The following is an 18,250-nucleotide window of genomic DNA, read 5'->3' on the forward strand; positions in this document are numbered from 1 at the left end:
CCCCTCGAAAAGACATCTCTCCAGAAGTCCTGACTACGCACAAACAATTTAACAGGAACAAACTATGGGGATCATTTCCTGACTTTGCATTGTAGCAGGGAAACCTCCTTCATCAGAGGCACATATCGAAACATTACTCCTCTTCGGTTTGTTGAAAGAGTGAATGCTGAATTAGTGGTCACCTCCACATTTGCTAAGTACATCAATCACACTTATTACAGCTCTAATATATCCTTTCTGTGCCAGTCCATTATTACAATGAAACCTTGTTACAACACACTCCTGTGAGCCAAACAAGTTCTTCAAGGTTTGAGCTCCTATATGGTATAGCTGATTATGAGGGGATCAGGAACAATGGAGTCTGCTGGGACAAAATGTTTGTAATAACAGATTTGTATGTTAAATTCATAATCTTATTGAGTAATATTTTCCATTTGTTGGCAATCAATCACTCTCGCATTGACTAAATTTCAGTGCCACAGGTGCAGGTGAACAAAGTAACAACCAATTTTGATCATCTTTGCCTTTTGACCAACTTTTATTTGAGTTCAAACATGCCAGTGCAATTTTGGAAAATTTCTTCCACCTTATTACCTAATAAACACACTTTTCCCAAGATGCAATATCCTGTTAAAAGGTATTATATTCTTGTCTCAACAGAACATTAATAGAAATAGTGTTGTAGGCTAATTGTTGCCAGATGAATGACAAGACCATTTTAATGCAGGCATTCATCGCCTGGCTAGTGGAAACACAATCAAATTGATGCAAGTTGCAGTGAAGTATGTGTGAGAAAAACAAACAGATGGAAAGGATATCAAATTATATACTCCCTGATGTAACTATGCAACAATATACAGATATTAGCTATAAAACTGTAATAATTGGGGTGGTGGGGAAAGATGGAGGCGGTGTTAAATAGCACTAAAGAGAGTATCTAACTTTAATGAGAATAATTTTAAATTAGGCTCAAGATGGCAAAGTTAAAGAGACATTCCTATTTTAAAATTGTAGCTATTTCCCCTTTTTCAATTGAGCATCACTTCTTGACTGACACAGTGGGCAAACAAACGATACCCTGGGCCTTACCAACATTGGTTTATAACTGCTCATGAAGAATAGTATGACAGCAGCCTCAGATGATGAGACTTGCTGATTTTCCTTCCCGTCTGTGTGAGGAAGTACCTTGCTTCACTCCTGGCTCTATGAATCCCCGTACAAGCCTGGGCAAGAATGGAAACACCCCCATGGGAAGAATCAGAGGTGTGATTCTAGGACCTATCACTCTAATGTAATGCATTGCTAACACCATTCAATGTAACTATGATCTGTCCAAGACTCAATCTGAAAACCCAATGCAACATATTACTATATGATCACAACAACTTTCATAGTAAAATATAAATGGTGTGAAAGGTAACTGTGGTACATGGACCAACAGCAACAAACACAGTCTGAATGGAAGACAAATGTTATTTATAGAGCTTCTGTACCAATAAGAGCCACCAGTAAAATGAATTCCGGTCATCCATCAAGAACACAGTTTGTCCCACTCTCAACTATCAGCATTTGTCTTCATCATCCCATAACATACTAGTCAATCTCCCAATACATTGCATACATGAAGACAAGACCAAGGGCAGTATTTATCTTATGCAGGGTTAGAGGGAGAGGATAATTGAACCAAGGCAGGGGAGGGGGTGTAAGAGGAAGAAGAGGGGGGGGTTGAAAGAGAGAGGTGAGGGGAAAGAGAGAGGTGAGGGGAAAGAGAGAGAGGTGAGGGGAAAGAGAGAGAGGTGAGGGGAAAGAGAGAGAGGTGAGGGGAAAGAGAGAGAGGTGAGGGGAAAGAGAGAGAGGTGAGGGGAAAGAGAGAGAGGTGAGGGGAAAGAGAGAGAGGTGAGGGGAAAGAGAGAGAGGTGAGGGGAAAGAGAGAGAGGTGAGGGGAAAGAGAGAGAGGTGAGGGGAAAGAGAGAGAGGTGAGGGGAAAGAGAGAGAGGTGAGGGGAAAGAGAGAGAGGTGAGGGGAAAGAGAGAGAGGTGAGGGGAAAGAGAGAGAGGTGAGGGGAAAGAGAGAGAGGTGAGGAGAAAGAGAGAGGTGAGGAAAGAGAGAGGTGAGGAGAAAGAGAGAGGTGAGGAAAGAGAGAGGTGAGGGGAAAGAGAGAGAGGTGAGGGGAAAGAGAGAGAGGTGAGGGGAAAGAGAGAGAGGTGAGGAGAAAGAGAGAGAGGTGTGGAAAGAGAGAGAGGTGAGGGGAAAGAGAGAGAGGTGAGGGGAAAGAGAGAGAGGTGAGGGGAAAGAGAGAGAGGTGAGGGGAAAGAGAGAGAGGTGAGGGGAAAGAGAGAGAGGTGAGGGGAAAGAGAGAGAGGTGAGGGGAAAGAGAGAGAGGTGAGGGGAAAGAGAGAGAGGTGAGGGGAAAGAGAGAGAGGTGAGGGGAAAGAGAGAGAGGTGAGGGGAAAGAGAGAGAGGTGAGGGGAAAGAGAGAGAGGTGAGGGGAAAGAGAGAGAGGTGAGGGGAAAGAGAGAGAGGTGAGGGGAAAGAGAGAGGTGAGGAAAGAGAGAGAGGGGTGAGGAAAGAGAGAGAGGGGTGAGGAAAGAGAGAGAGGGGTGAGGAAAGAGAGAGAGGGGTGAGGAAAGAGAGAGAGGGGTGAGGAAAGAGAGAGAGGGGTGAGGAAAGAGAGAGGGGGGTGAGGAAAGAGAGAGGGGGGTGAGGAAAGAGAGAGGGGGTGAGGAAAGAGAGAGAGGGGTGAGGAAAGAGAGAGGGGGTGAGGAAAGAGAGAGGGGGTGAGGAAAGAGAGAGAGGGGTGAGGAAAGAGAGAGGGGGTGAGGAAAGAGAGAGAGGGGTGAGGAAAGAGAGAGGGGTGAGGAAAGAGAGAGAGGGGTGAGGAAAGAGAGGGGTGAGGAAAGAGAGGGGTGAGGAAAGAGAGAGGTGAGGAAAGAGAGAGGTGAGGAAAGAGAGAGGTGAGGAAAGAGAGAGGTGAGGAAAGAGAGATGGGAGAAGAGAGAGGGGAGAGAGGACGAGATAAAGAGGGGAGGAGGAAAGAGAGAGAGGGAAAGGAGAGAGAAGGGGAAAGAAGAGCTCTAGCAAAATTAAGTTGAGCAGTCTCAACCAGGTTTCTAGTGCATCCATACCCGCAGCACAAAACTGCCCATGGAACACTGATATGCCCTTTATAGAACCCACCTCTTTTCACTCCATTGAAAAGAAGATCAAGGAAAAACATGATCCAGGTTTTTAAAATGCTGAGAGGATGGGAGAAAATTATTTGATTTGAACTAGAAATTTAGAACTACAGGATACAGGACTAAAATTAACAAATATCAGCAGCTACAGATTAGAAGAAATCTTTTCTGCCACACAGCAGTGGATAAGCTGTACAATGTTCCAGCAGAAGCAACTGAGACCATTGATATAACTCCTTCAAAAAGGACCTAACAAATAAAAGATTGGGAATAAATTTGCATATTCTAGGGATAGGCATAGGCTTAACTGATAAAATACCCTATGGGGCACAATGACTGCTGCTCTGTTGGGGTCAGGTAGGTTACTGTAATCGGCAACCCCAAATCCACCCCACCCACTATCATTGAAGAGCACACTTACCTAGTGTAATTACATAGAAGATAGATACACATAGAAGAGCATGTGGTGCATTAGACAATATTTCAAAATTATTCTCCCCCAAAAAAAGAAAGTAATGACACAATTTACACATAGCGTCAGGTTGTCATCAGTATTTCATTATATTATTAGGTACCGAGTACTTGTGCGGAAAGAATGGAAAGAGACTTGGTCAGTTAGAATCCTACTTAACACAAGTAAATGGGAAAGGGTTTTGCATACTGGAATGTCTTACAATGTGATTAAACAAAAGTAGTTTGGTACATTGAAATTCAATACAGTGCAAGTAAATAGGAAGGGGTTTAGTGCACTGGAATTCTCTGCTTTGTGTTGAGAGAACTGTAATGAATGAAGTGAGGTTGGACCCTTCATCATTAATAAAGTAGAAAATAAAACAAAAAATATCATTTAACAGCTGGTATGCAGATGTAAAGGCATGGGGTCATGGGAGATCAACGATTGAACTTTGACCCAAGCAGGATATAAACCTGAAGAAGACATCCTGTGAGTTTGCCTCTTATTTAACACAAATATCTTGCAAGGATATGCAATATGATGTCTTTCACAATCTTTTCTTTTAAACAGCAATATCTTGGCAATAATTTGTATCGTCTGTCCAGTTGACTTTGTCTGTGAGCGATTTTAACCCTGGGTGGGCAGTTAAAATTGCCTAGGTTACTTACTGATGTCATCGGGACCAGATAACAATTTTAGCTGGTGGCCTGAGCAGGGAAGCCAGTGAAAAGAGGAGCAAGGGCCAGAAGAGGCCCAAACAGGTAAGTGTTTTTACTTTCCTTGTGGGGCCAGGAGGATCCTAGGCACCCTCCCCCCACCCGTTTTCAAACACGAGAACCCCACAAGACAGCCCCAGAAACCAATCCCGCCACCTACCTTGTGTCAGCGGGTAGACCATAAGACCATAAGAGATAGGAGCAGGAGTAGGCCATTCAGCCCCTCAAGCCTGCTCCGCCATTCAATGAGATCATGGCTGATCTGATTTTTACCTCAACTCCACTTTCCCGCCTTTTCCCCATATCCTTTGACTCCCTTGCTGATCAAAAATTTGTCTAACTCAACCTTGAATGTATACAATGACTCAGCCTCCACAGCTTTTTGGGGTAAAGAATTCCAAAGATTCACAACCCTCTGGGAGAAGAAATTCCTCCTCATTTCCATCTTAAACAGGCGACCCCTTATTCTGAGACTATACCCCCTAGTTTTAGATTCCCCCATGAGGGGTAACATCCTCTCAGCATCTACCCTATCGAGTCCCCTCAGAATCTTGTATGTTTCAATACCTCCAGGCAGTGCAATTTTCCATTGCTTCACGCCTGGAATAGAAGCAAATCAGCCGGCTGGATTTAAATGAGGCTCAGGAGTTAAAATAGCACAGGCCTCATTTCTGGAGCAGCGAGTAAGTTTCCAACTCACCTCACTACCCACCCACCTGGAGATAAAATCGGGGCCTATATCTTTCGTGTGTCTCTTTCTGTCTGTCCGTCTGTGCTTTAATCCCCCACACAGAGGGTTATTCGAACATGGAATGCTTTATCACATGTGGCTATTGAGACAGAGTCTATGGGGGTGATTTTAAACCCCAAGAACGAGTGGGATGGGGGCGGGTGGGAATTGAAAATAGTTGTTTTTTGGGTCGCGACCACTACCCGGCTTTATTTCTGGGTTTAATGTCAGTGCGGAAATGTACAGGCTTCCCACTGGGAATGCCAAGTCCAAACATTTTGGGGTCGCAACCCAAAAAAACAACTATTTTCAACCCCCAACCCACCCGTTCTTGGGGTTTAAAATCACCCCCTATAACCTCAATTAAAATGGAACTGGATCTGTATTTAAATGTAACAGGATATTGGGAATGGGCAGGGAAATGGGATTAGAGTGGATAGTTCCAGTTGAAGGTCTATCACCGGCGATTGGCCAAATAACCCACCTTTTTGCTGTAATTTCTATGATTCTATGCCTTCATTTGAAGAACAAACATACAAAATTAATCTGTTGACTTCCCCTCCACACCTGTGGACTAGCCCTGTGCAACTATTAACAATGAATTGGTCCTCTTGCAAAATTGTGGTTTGGCACAACCACAATTTTGTGGATGTCAGGAGCTGATTGCTTAAAGTGAATTTACATCGAGGAAGAGGACAATGACACAATCCAAGGATTTTATACAATCTACATTTCATTTTACCAAAATTGTTATTTCCAAAATGTTCACTAAATTGTAAAAATTCTTCAAAACATTCAAAATAAATGCTCGGTAAAACATTTCAAAATAGCAAACTGATGTAACTTGTAATTTACAGTTATAATCAAAGGGGCCCTTTACTGTATCAGACTACATTTAACACCTGTATGACCTAATTCCATTTAGAGGGGGCCTATACCCTGAGGTCACTCCACATTACAAATCAGCTGTCACTAATAAAGTGTTCCCATATGTTTAAAGAATTAACCCCGTAAAAGTGACATGATGAAGCTGAGAGGAGGAAGACTTCTCATCAGTTATGATTCACAGCACCCACACTGTTTTCCTCAAGTAGACAAAATAATATAAAAGCGTCACTTTTAATACAGAACTATTTCTCCCCCCAATTGCATTTTCAAAGACAGAGGGATTTACTCCCAAGATTTGTACAACTCAGCGCATTGCACAATGGCTCCGAAAGAGGGTAGTTACAGTGAGTGATTAGAAAGCCTAATTCCGGGAAAGTTCAGAATGCAGCTACAAGCTAACTAGGATTTTCTTCTATATGGTTAGGTTCCCATAACATGACATAGAGTAACAATCCAACCCAGCAAAATCCCTCACTACATAGGCAAGACCTTCAACAACACACCCTGATGCTGTCAAAATCCTAGAAATGTTATCAAATTATCCTGACTCCTAAAAGGATGTCATCAGTCCGCACTCAACAGTACCGACAAATCCAATGTACCAATGTATTCTTTTGTACCATGTGCCAAAATGGTACACTAAAAAGTGTGACTTCACAAAATGTATGTATGCTTTGCTCTGAACAAAATAAAAAGCATCATCAATCAGAGCCTGAATTGGTAAACCAAAGGCAGATACATAGATATATGTGCGTGCAAAAAAAATGTGATTAGACACTCATTTCGACAATCACCCTCCATACTCCCAACACTAACATTGAATTGAACTTTACTTCAGGGAAGCCATTCCCTCATGACTGCTCCAACCAATATGTTGCTAGCTGGTAATTAAAAACAGCTGTTTCCAAAGTGCTTACTGGACAGACTGAGCCCACAGAACTGCTCGTGGGGTCAAGAGCAGAAGTAGTGAAATATAGTAGAAACTTGCAGGAACTGTGCTATTCATCAAACTGCTGGCAGTCCCTCAGACTCTCACTCAGCATTGCTCTGAACATTTCAAACACATAAAAACAATAAGGCAGATTTCAGAACGGGTGGGATGCACCACACACATTAACAGTGGCTCTATAGGAGCCATTTGCAAAGCTTTGATCCCATCAAGGCATCCAACAACTTCAGCAATGACATTCAAGCTATCTGTCAATATCATCTGAACTCAACATTGAAATAGTTTCTTGTATAATCTACTAAATCGTTCAATAGCGGCGTCTTTACAATGAGACACTAAGCACACCATTCTATGAAGTTGCAACATCAAACTGAGCATTGGAGATTTTGGGTGATTGCATCTATCTGATGAAGCAAAATACTACAATCAACAATGGGTTGCCTGAGCTTTTTGTACATCAATAAATATATTGGGGGACCACAAAGTCATTAGCTTCACCAAACAGCGGCTTTCTGTTCTTCCTACTCAGACATACACAATGCTTGACCAATAAGATCTATTCGCAAATAAAATACAAAAATCATTAATGAAAGATAAACACAGAATCCATACTTTTGCTTCTGTGAAGATTAAAAGCTACAGAATATGTTAATACGTGCACCAGATTGAGATTGGTGGAACTGCAATATCAATCGTCTTGTACATGTGGAAGTCTAGTGCTCATGTAAGATGTAAGCATTTGGTACTTCTGTATACCACACTTGTAAATGCCTGGTGATGACCCGTTAAACTGCTTAAAGCCCCACTCCCTTGACGGAGTACACGTTCCAGACGATTCATGGCAGGACCAAGAAAGGCAGACTTGGCTCCATTCCCAAATGGGAATCAAGCCTTGAAGACATGGGTAATGGATAGCATACAGCCTGCAGATCAAGAATCCCTGGTATAAACAAACAATCTCTGCTGTATAGAATTATATACAAAATTCTCAATCACTTTTAAGTGAAGTCAAAAGAAAATTGATTTCAGTCGGGAATCTGTAGATTGATTTTTATCCTAGGCTGCCATTATATCACAAAGTACACTGCCTCTAGCACACTAGACAATGAGTTATGGAGGGTACGGCAGAGATATAAGGCAAAGGAGCAATATTAAATCACAATCTTCAATCAATAGATATAATGAGAAATTTATACTATATCTTCCACAAATGTAGATCACCAATATAATTGTGCGTATTGATCTAGTTGTTAGATATTGACTTTTTTCATTAAATGTTAAAATGATAACAATATTGTAATAAACTCCAATCATAATACATGAGGAACTCTCTTAGAATGTTTTTTACATTGAAATTCTTTTTAAGTGATAATAGGTATTAAGGTACTAGTTTATTTGCAATCCTTTCCTTGATTAAAAAATGAATATGAAACATAATTGTGTACTGCTGAGATGGAGAGGCAGTTTTACAAGTCTGCGCTGTCGGCAGGGGACCTCTCCCACTGACGATGGAAACTTATTAAATTATCCTTGAAAAGAATAATAGGACTGCTTAATGCAGGACAGTATATAGTTGTCGAAGAGAAGTTTAATCCAGGTCAATGTCAACTCAGTGCTGAAGCTGATGGAATGCAAACTTGGCAGTCAGCACTCCCACATTATCCGTCTCATGTTTGAGTGCTGTACTGCTCCAAAATTGTGCACAGGAAGACTGTAACAACCACAATGGTCCCAGTATTCAGAAAAAATAAAACAAGATACAAGAAAGAAAGAGAAAAGAAATAACTTGCATTGATATAGTAGATTACACAATATCCAAAGCAGTTCACAGTCAATGAATTACTTTTGAAGTATAGTATGTAAACGTGACATTAAATTTGTACACAGCGAAGTCCCAGAAAAATCAATGAAATAAATGGCCATTTAATCTGTTTTTGGGAGCAGTGGAACAAGGAATGTTGGCTAGAATACTGGGAGAACTCCCTGCTCTTCCTCAAATCTTATTTTACATCCACCTGGACAGCCAGACAGTGCCTCACTTTAAACATATCCTCCAAAGAAAAGCATCCTCTTATTGTCTCACCACAGAGAAACTAATGAAGTCAGGAACTAAAAAGAGGGGAAACGGAACTTTATAGTGCAGCACGTTGGTGCTCCAAAGTGCTAGACATTCCGTAACTGAGACCACAGTGTTCCCCACATTCCCTTAAAACCACAATGCCTCTTTGCCTAGCCTTAGTTCCCAGCACCTTTTGCTGTACATTACATTCAGTAAATTAATAGTAGGTGGTGAGAGTCTAAAGGAAGCAAGCCAAGAATGCATCATATCTTGTCTCAGAAATGCAGCAAAGACTGCGCACTGCTATGGGCCTTACAATGAAGCATTCTTCTAAATTTTATTGCTTAGCAAGGAATCTGGTTCTCTGCCATTACATGCAACAGTCTCATCAGATTGGAGCTATAGCATATTTTAAAAGAATCTATCAAGATGTTTTTCCCTTTAGGAGCACCAAACAGGTGTTTTAACTCTATGTTGAGCCTTAATGAGATGCCGCACATACAAGCACAGAATGAAATTAAACTCAGTCATCAACAAGAATTTTCATCATCAGGCATGATGGTGCATGATTTCTCAGACAAACAGTCAGTCCTTTTGAGATTCTGATCAAAACTGGCAAATGTGCCAATTCATCTAATGAAAATATTTGGTCCTTCCTACCGCCCCATTCCCCCCCCCCCCCCCCCACACCTCCATTTTGGCCTGATACAACTCGATGATATACATTACAGCCATCTAAATTAATTCCTGTAGCCAAAATTCAGATACCCAAGGTGCAATACTTGCAGTTTAGCCAATAGGATAAGCCTTCCTCTCTCTTGCAAACTTAGTAATATCAAAGAATTGAGTGCACCAATGGACATCAATGCAAAAAAGTATTTTCAAAGTAAATATTAGGGGCTATTAACCATTAACATCGCTCAGTAATAGGTCACTGTTCATAATGATTGCTAACTTGTCCTGAAGTCCAGCTTTAAAAATAGTGTAGGAAATTCAAAGCAACTATGAGGAAGCTCAAGCTAATGTGGTTCCTGATCAAGGTAACTAAGTTGGTATCAAATATTTCTGCTCTGAATTATCATAGCAAGATTTTGTCAGAATTCTTTTTAAACTTTAAACCAAATGCTTGACATGCCAACTCTTAGTTCCCAAATAGATACACTGGGGACAATTTTAACCTAACCCGCCCCTCGGGAGACTGAAGGGACCAGGTGCCAGGCTGGTTTTACACCCCGCCCGATTTTACTCTCCATTGAAGTAAGTCTCCAAAGTAAAACCGGCGTTCCACCTGATCCCGTCAGTTTCCCGACGGGCATGTTAGGTTAAAATTACCACCCCCATTTTTCGTCCTCCCATTCCTTCATACAGTCTCCAGAAAGTAAATTCAACAATCCCACATTCCAGCTTGAAGGGAGTACAGGGTGAATCTATATTGTGCACTCCCGTTGAACATGGTTCCTCATCAACGTGGGATGAGCAAATTTATCCTCAGATGCTATTTACAGTTCTTCTCTATCCCCTCCCACCTCTCCCTCCCCCAAGCAAATATTCCCAAATGCCCACTTGACATTACCCTCCTAAAAAACTTTCCAGCTCTACACTTAAAGCTTCAACTGTAGAGTCTGTGTACAATTCCCACTCTAGTCTCTATACTGAATGTGCACTTTCCATTGCATATACAAGGTTCACCCTGTAATGAGTCTACATGTTCTGTTCCATATGTATGATAACTGCATTTAATCCTATATGCCCTCCTGGTTTTAACAACAAAAGCATTGGACTCAAGTTAAGGGACCTGAATTCAGATCCCATCATTTCAGTCTTTATTGACATTCACACTCCGAGACTGCAGAAAGGAAAAAGGTACAAATTTGTGGGGAAGGGGGACGGTGTGTGAAGGATAAATTGACTGGTGAGAAATAGTGTTGTTTAATGGCACTTGTTGGCATGGACACCAAGGACTAGCACCAAAGTTATCCCTGAAGCCATCCTACCCTGTTGATGAAGGAGGATAGTGTCTATAAAATATAGTCTGGTATCCTGAAGTGTCAGTTAAGCTTTATTTCACATTTCCACTTCCTTACACAAGCTTAAAGTTTCTGAAGTTGTGTGCACTGCGTTGTTTTTAAGTACCTCATTAAAATAAGTTGAGTATGAAGTGGTAAGCAAAAACACATACGAACTTAGTCACATCTTTTTGGCTTTGTGCAGCGCATAAATATTTAAGTAATCTTTACCCCCAGTCTAATCAGTGCAAATATCATACTGTAAACTCTAAGCATTCCAAAACACTCATGTTATTGTAAATATAAAGCAGCACGTTTCCACATAAATTACTTTTACAGCACACTTCATAACTACTACTCCAAAGTGTATACTGTTGATAAATACATATAACTTTTTATTTTTACGCGGAGCCCAAGTTACAACATACTTTACAAGGAATGCTATTGTAATGGTTGGGGGAAACAGAGTCACATCTGACACTCATAATTCAACAGATGTATGTTTGTACCATACCATTCAATAAAAATGTTCACACAAAAAAAAACCCTTTTCAAATGTGCAAAACCTGCACCCAGTCTGAAATCTACTGCATAGATCCCTGCAGGAAGAGGAGAGCTGGTGTGTTTGTACTTAAGCAATATTTACTTAGTGTTTTTTGCTGAAGAGCCAAATCTGACCTTGGTTCATTCTAAGGTGAATTTCCAACACCTGCTCCCTCGATCCCCTTCTGACTCTGGTTTCCCAATTTCTCTCCTTGCCTGGACAAGCTGTTCAGTAGCCATGTTGAAAGATTCACTCAAGTGCTCTCTCTCTCTCTCAACAGGATTGATTGACACAGTGATGACCATCAATGTGTTGATGAGAGGCCACTCGGTCATCTTGTCTGTTCCAGGACATTGGCAAGAACTGGTACCAGACAGTGGAGTGATAATTACAGGAATTCTATTCAATGCCTCAAAAAGCAGTGGTTGACAGACCACTACAATTAAAATAAGGCACATTCTCCAGCACAGGGAGTCTGGGGAATCCTGACGTGACCAATGCAACCTCACCCCTTTCACTGGTCCACTCTAATCTTAACCCTTTCTCTAGCAGCTCCAAGGAAGATGCTAATTTCTGTGTTTAGAAGTGCTTTTTAATGTAATTTTTTTTTGTGGATTTTTCACCCATTCACCTGCTTGAATCTTCCCAAAACATGACTAATTGTCAGGCAAGAGTCTTCATCAAAGGCACTATGAGCTGGCCACAGAAATTGTGGTAGAGTGGCCATGGAAACTTCATTGTCTAAACAGAAAAAAAAAAGCTAGTTATGCAAGGTAGCCTAGTGGGGAAGCACATTACTATAGTACTGCCTCATGTCACGTACATTGACATCTGCAGTTCACTGCAAGGAAACAACACAATCCAGGCTGGGGCATCTGGAGATGGTGCTTCTACATATGGAGGGAGGGAAAATTAAGTTGACAATTTATACCAGCCCACTCTCACACATTTCGTAGATGCCGGACACAGACAACATTATCAGAGAAGCCTATGAGCACGTCACCTGCCCAATCTACAAGATCAGGTAACAGTGCATCACATTCTTATAGGGGAAAGAAAAATAAATGCAATTAAAATTTGAAGATATAGGTACTAAAAGAAAATCTTCAATGAAATACATGTGTAGTCACTGTTGTAATGTTAGGAAATGTGCACACAGCAAGATCCCACAAACAGCAATGAGATAAATGACCAGATTATCTGTTCTGGTGCTGTTATTTGAGGGATAAATATTGACCAGGACACCAGGGAGGTATTCCATGCTCTTCTTCGAAATAGTGCCATAGGGTCTTTTACATCCACTTGAGATAGCAGATGGGGTCTCGGTTTAATATCTCATCCGAAAGACGGCACCTCTGACAGTGCAGCACTCTCTCAGTACTACACTGAAGTGTCAGCCTAGATATTTGTGCTCAAGTCTCTAGAGTTGGACTTAAACCCACAACCTTCATGACTCAGAGGAGAGTGTGCTACCAACTGAACCACAGCTGACACAAGGAAAGCTTAAGCCTCCCCTGCCACAGACTCCTCCCTCCTTCCCGAATGAGAGACCTGCACAAGACAGGCCCGGAAGCCGCTCCCACCACCTACCTTGTGTCGGCAGGTGACCTCGAGACGCGTGATTTCCCACCGCTTCCCTGTAAGGTTGCCAACTCAGATTGGACGCATTCCTGGAGGTTTCATTCACATGACCTCCCACCTCCAATCGCCCCACCTGTCAAACAGCCTTTCTTTCCCCATCTCCAATATTTTTATAACTAATAAATAAAAGTATTCAAAGAAAATGAAACAAAAAACACATTTTTATTTAATGTTCCCATGATTTTTCTCCCGATTTACTTGCAGCAGTGTCCAGGAGATTCATCTTTAATTCCTGGAGACTCCAGGACAATCCTGGAGGGTTGGCAACCCTACTTCCCTGCCAGAACGGGTGGCAAGTTGGCCAGCGGGATTTAAACTTGGCCCAGAAGTTAAAATAGCCCGGGCCTTATTTCTGGAGCAGCGGGTTGGTTTCCAACTCACCCCGCTATCCACCTACCCAAAACCCGCCCGGAGTTAAAATTGAGGCCATGAATTGGTCTCAACTATTACCATACATGTAGGAAATCATAAGTCTTAATGCATAAGTAAATCCACTCTTGGAGGTATTACAGCAGTGGGAAGATTTAACAATCCAGTTAATAATTTATGGAGCACTATGTTCAAATGCAAATAGAACTTTGTGCTGATGAAAGAGATAATAACTGCACTGTGGGAGAACCTTCACCAATGCTGATGAAAGAGTTAATGAAGAACTCAACCCCATTTAAAAGAATGACAATGTCAACAGTTAACTCACAAATGTGACCCTCCAGCTAGTCTGTGGAACTGTGTGCAGCTGTTTTGTGGATAAGTCCAGCTCTTGACATTGCATTCCATCTCCACACAGGTGACATTTTAACTCCTTCCTGTTGACATCATTGTTTCCAGGAAAAATGATTGGAACAGTGGAATTTTTTTTTAATATTCATTCATGGGACATGGGCGTCACTGACAAGGCCAGCATTTATTGCCCATCCCTAATTGCCCTCGAGAAGGTGGTGGTGGGCCGCCTTCTTGAATCGCTGCAGTCTGTGTGGTGAAGGTTCTCCCACAGTGCAGTTATTATTCAGATTATTTGTAAAATACTGTGTATTTATTTGAAGGAAAGGGATGAAGACCCTCAGTGTCAGGGACGGAAGTGTTTCTGATTTTTGGCTATTCGCCACAGCTTTCATCTTTCCTAGGTTAGACAGATCATTGTCAGTTGCAGGGGAAGAGTCGCTCAACTCTGCCTAATAATGTCCCTTAACATTAAGCTCTGAAACAGGCCCCACATATGGGTGCCATGTGCACTTCTCCAAATGAGAATTGCTAGGTTGATAGAAATGTTTTCATTGCTTTATTCTGTGTATTTGCACCCAGTAAATCTAGATTGAGACAGCTCAAATTCAGACTTGGAATCCTTTGGGCCAGAGGTGAGGGGAATTTTCATCACATTAGACTGGACTGCATTCTTTCTTGGTTGCCAAAGGTGAAAGCACAGTCCACTGACCCACCTGGCTTCCTGTAAAAATAGCTTTGAATATAGTGCAATACTTGAACAATGTGACACCTGCCATTGTTTTTACTAAGAAACTCATTCAAAATGTTAGTGTACTGATGGAAGGTAGCAGGCCCGAAATCTCAATCACCTGTCTTCTTTTTACAGATGTTGATTGCCCTGCTATGTGTTGCCAGCACTTTCCATATTTTTATTTCATTAATAATGTCGCCAAGAAGAAAGAAAACAGAATGCTCCATCTACACAGTTAAAAAAATATAGAAAAGAGAAAAAGACTTATTTTCTTTCTTAAAAAAAAATGAATCTGCAGAATGCGATCCCGGTGATTATGCCAGGATTTCACTTGCCTGTGCTCTCCAGCACCGAGCGTACCAGAATTTGTGGGGTCAGTGAGAGTGCATCTAATTTGTATGGAGTAGGTGGGTGCAAGCACCATTGCAAGCATATCTCCAGTGCCTGCCTCCCCAATGCAGCTGGAAAATCTGGCGCCCACCTGCCATGGCAGGGGCAGGGAGGGGTGGCAGTTGTGCCCAGGCTCCAGCCATTTCCCCATGGTCCCCTGTATAAAGGTGCTAATCTAGATACCTTTTTAAAAATTGTATCGTTCTTTGGGAGTCCAGACCTCTTGCCTGGCCTGGACGTTTCCCCCACTTCTTTTCGTGGGGCCCACTTCTGTCCATCTAGAGACAGGTATGCCTCATCTCACCTGACATACCAGATTCAAGTATTACCCCAGGTCCCAAATGAGCCAGGGAAGCAGGGACTCCTGGCAAAGTGTGTCGCTGCCAGGCAAGGGATGGGCAGCGGTCGTATCCCATACAAGTCACTCCAGAAAATCCTGGAAATGGCAGTGATTCAGCGCAACTGAGCTCTTGCCATTTTCCAGTAGATTCTGCGAGTCTCCTACCAGAGTTCGAGCAAGAGACCAGCGAGATTTTTGGGAACACAATATCTAAGCTTGAAATTCTCCACCTTTAAACTGGTGTTGTTTTTTCCACCACTTAAGATCTCGCTAGGGTCACACACTAGAACCGAACCAATGGGATGGACAGGTGATCTGCCTATTTTGTTCTGGCCTGTCTGTTCAGAGGAGCATCAGAGTAGCTGTTGGTGATTCCTGCCCCCCATAGTGAAGCTGTGTCTATAAGCCTCCCTCATGACATGGCTGTAGTTGGTGATACCTGTTCTGAACCATACATGACACGTGTGCTCAAACTCTGATATACTGTTGGGCATAGAATTGTGGGTTTTAACATAATTCCCCCCCCCCCAATCTTTAAAGTAGAGCTTTAGTACAACCTTCTTCCCCCCTTAACTCAGTCTAAATATCCATCTAATTCCCATTCAACTACAGAGGAATTCTTGAGATTTCCAGCAGGACACAGGTTAAGTATGGGCTGTTGAATGTAATGCCTTGCAGAGTAAATACTCTTCAAAATTTATGTTTCATCCAACTGGAACAGTCATTTGAAAAAATACAGATCAGAACCAAAACATCTGGAGTCATGTGGAGAGGACGTAAAGTATTTTTTAAAAAAAGATATTAGCTTGACTAAAATCAACCTTTCCCAGTTTCTGAAGTGTCAGCCTAGATTACATGCTCAAGACTCTAGAGTGGGACTTAAACCCACAACCTTCTGACTCCAAGGCAAGAGTGCTACCACTGAACCAAGGTAGCTATTTAAACTCTGTTCATGAATGGGAAGAGATTTGAATCTCCCAGCCAAACTCTAACCTCACTCTGCACAGCAAAAGTTCAACAGACCAGCAGGATCTGGCCCTTGAGCTCAGGCTATCCAGTCCACGGTCATCGAGTGCTACTGCTGCTTCCTCCCCCATCAGTGCAGCTCCTGGCTCCTTCCCACTTAACACTGCCAGTTCCTACTTCCTGCAACTGCTCCAATAATTGAACACCACTGCACACTGTGGGTGGGAATTCTCGTGATGTCAGGAAGTAAGGAGTCAGGAGCCATGTTGAGGATAAGAGGGGCCCAGCGTGAAAGTGAGGGGTAGGAAACAACAGTGCCTGTGTGAAATTGGAGGGATGGAGGGAGGGAGGGCAGGAGAAGAATGTCAGCTTGAACTCTAGAGAGGAGTGAGAAGGGAAGGAAAAGTGCCAAAGAACTGAGAGGGATCTCAAAAGAATAAGAAAACCTGGGCCAACCTAAACAAGTTCTCAACGATGGCAGAGATACTAACCAACTGCATTTAATATGGAGACTCCACGGGTAGATTTTCATCTTCACCGCATGGGCAGTAATCTGGCAGAGCGGACTGCCCGCCCTCTATAGAACCCTCCAGATTTTCATTCCATTGAAATCAGATTACTGCCCAGGAGGCAAAGATAATAATCTACATCCAAATTTTTCATTGAACTTGAGGGCTCTGAGTTTTGCCATTTGAAATCCTGTACATGCATAGGAAGTGATTAAACAAACAGGAAGAAATTTGAAGCACCCATCTTCTGCCAACTCTGCAGTTGCAGGGCCTCCTCTCTACTGGTGTTTAAAATTTTTTTAAAGGGATTGCAGATGGACATGTTGCTGGACCTCGGGGTAATCTTTACCCTTTCACCATCTCTATCGAACTACCTTATTGTATGAAGGAAGTCAGGAGACTGAGGGTAAGAAAATTGTTTATCAGACTTCTGCCCTGCACATTGGAGTTGTCCGGTTGCGTAATATAATGAATATTTCCTTTAATATTTTCTTGGTCTACAGGGATAAAATTCAACATAGTGTAAGTTAATCTACTTTGTTAAATTTTTTAAAAATAAATGTTGGTAATTAACTTCCATCGCTCTACCAATGAGGTTTCCCAGCCCTCGTTCTTGTTCCCTTGTCGTTGCTCAATCTTCGCATTTTATTTTGCTGCTCTCTATGCTCCTTCTCCAATCTCACTGGCCTCTCACAATCTCAGATCTTTGCTGCTGTTCACTGATCTTAGAGAAACTTTTCCTCACCCCTGTTATTTCTACAGAAGGTTTCTTGTCAACTGAACCAGGCTTCTTCCAGTCCAGTATAGTTCTGTATCACCCTTGTAGAACTAAAAAGGATACATTTTCAAGAGCTTCACCTAGACCATACTACTGGATTGTCTCTTCCCCCTAGACCCTATGTGGTTGGGTGGGGGAGAATGCTGCCTCCCATGGATTATCACCTCTAGATCCCCATTTTTAGAGGGATCTATAAATCTCAGTGATTTTACATTTTCAATGCTGGCACTACTACAGTTTGCACCAGTTACCTTTCTGGTTACCCAACATATAGAGTAAAAAACTATAATCAGAGTTTAAACATCTCTAGGAAGTTTATAAGTGTAATTATACTAAATGGGAAAGGAAACAGTAACAATAGAATTGAAAATTTCTTTCTAGAGCAAGGCTGGGAATTTCCTTAGAGCTGCTCCTGCACTGCCGTCATAACTTTGCCGAGGTGAATAAACAGGATTGTCCGCCACACTTCCGCCAAAGTTATGGCCACGGAGCGGGAGCAACTACTGGGAAATTCCTAGTCCAATACTTCTTTTAACAAAGTGCTGTCTGATCTCCTGCAACCAACATGTGGATATACAGAACTGAAAATTCATTCTTGCGGTCTCAAAACAAGTTTCCTGATGAATGGTGAGTAACACATAGGCTGAGAAT

General features: G+C 42.1%; 1 protein-coding gene across 1 annotated transcript in view; it reads right to left on the reverse strand.

The window, feature by feature from the left end:
- Nucleotides 1–18,250, reverse strand: part of LOC137331757 (multiple epidermal growth factor-like domains protein 6) — a 273,387-nt gene that overhangs the window by 240,776 nt on the left and 14,361 nt on the right. The window lies entirely within an intron of this gene.

The sequence above is a fragment of the Heptranchias perlo genome, chromosome 13 (genome assembly GCF_035084215.1).
Source record: "Heptranchias perlo isolate sHepPer1 chromosome 13, sHepPer1.hap1, whole genome shotgun sequence".
NCBI classification, from domain to species: domain Eukaryota; kingdom Metazoa; phylum Chordata; class Chondrichthyes; order Hexanchiformes; family Hexanchidae; genus Heptranchias; species Heptranchias perlo.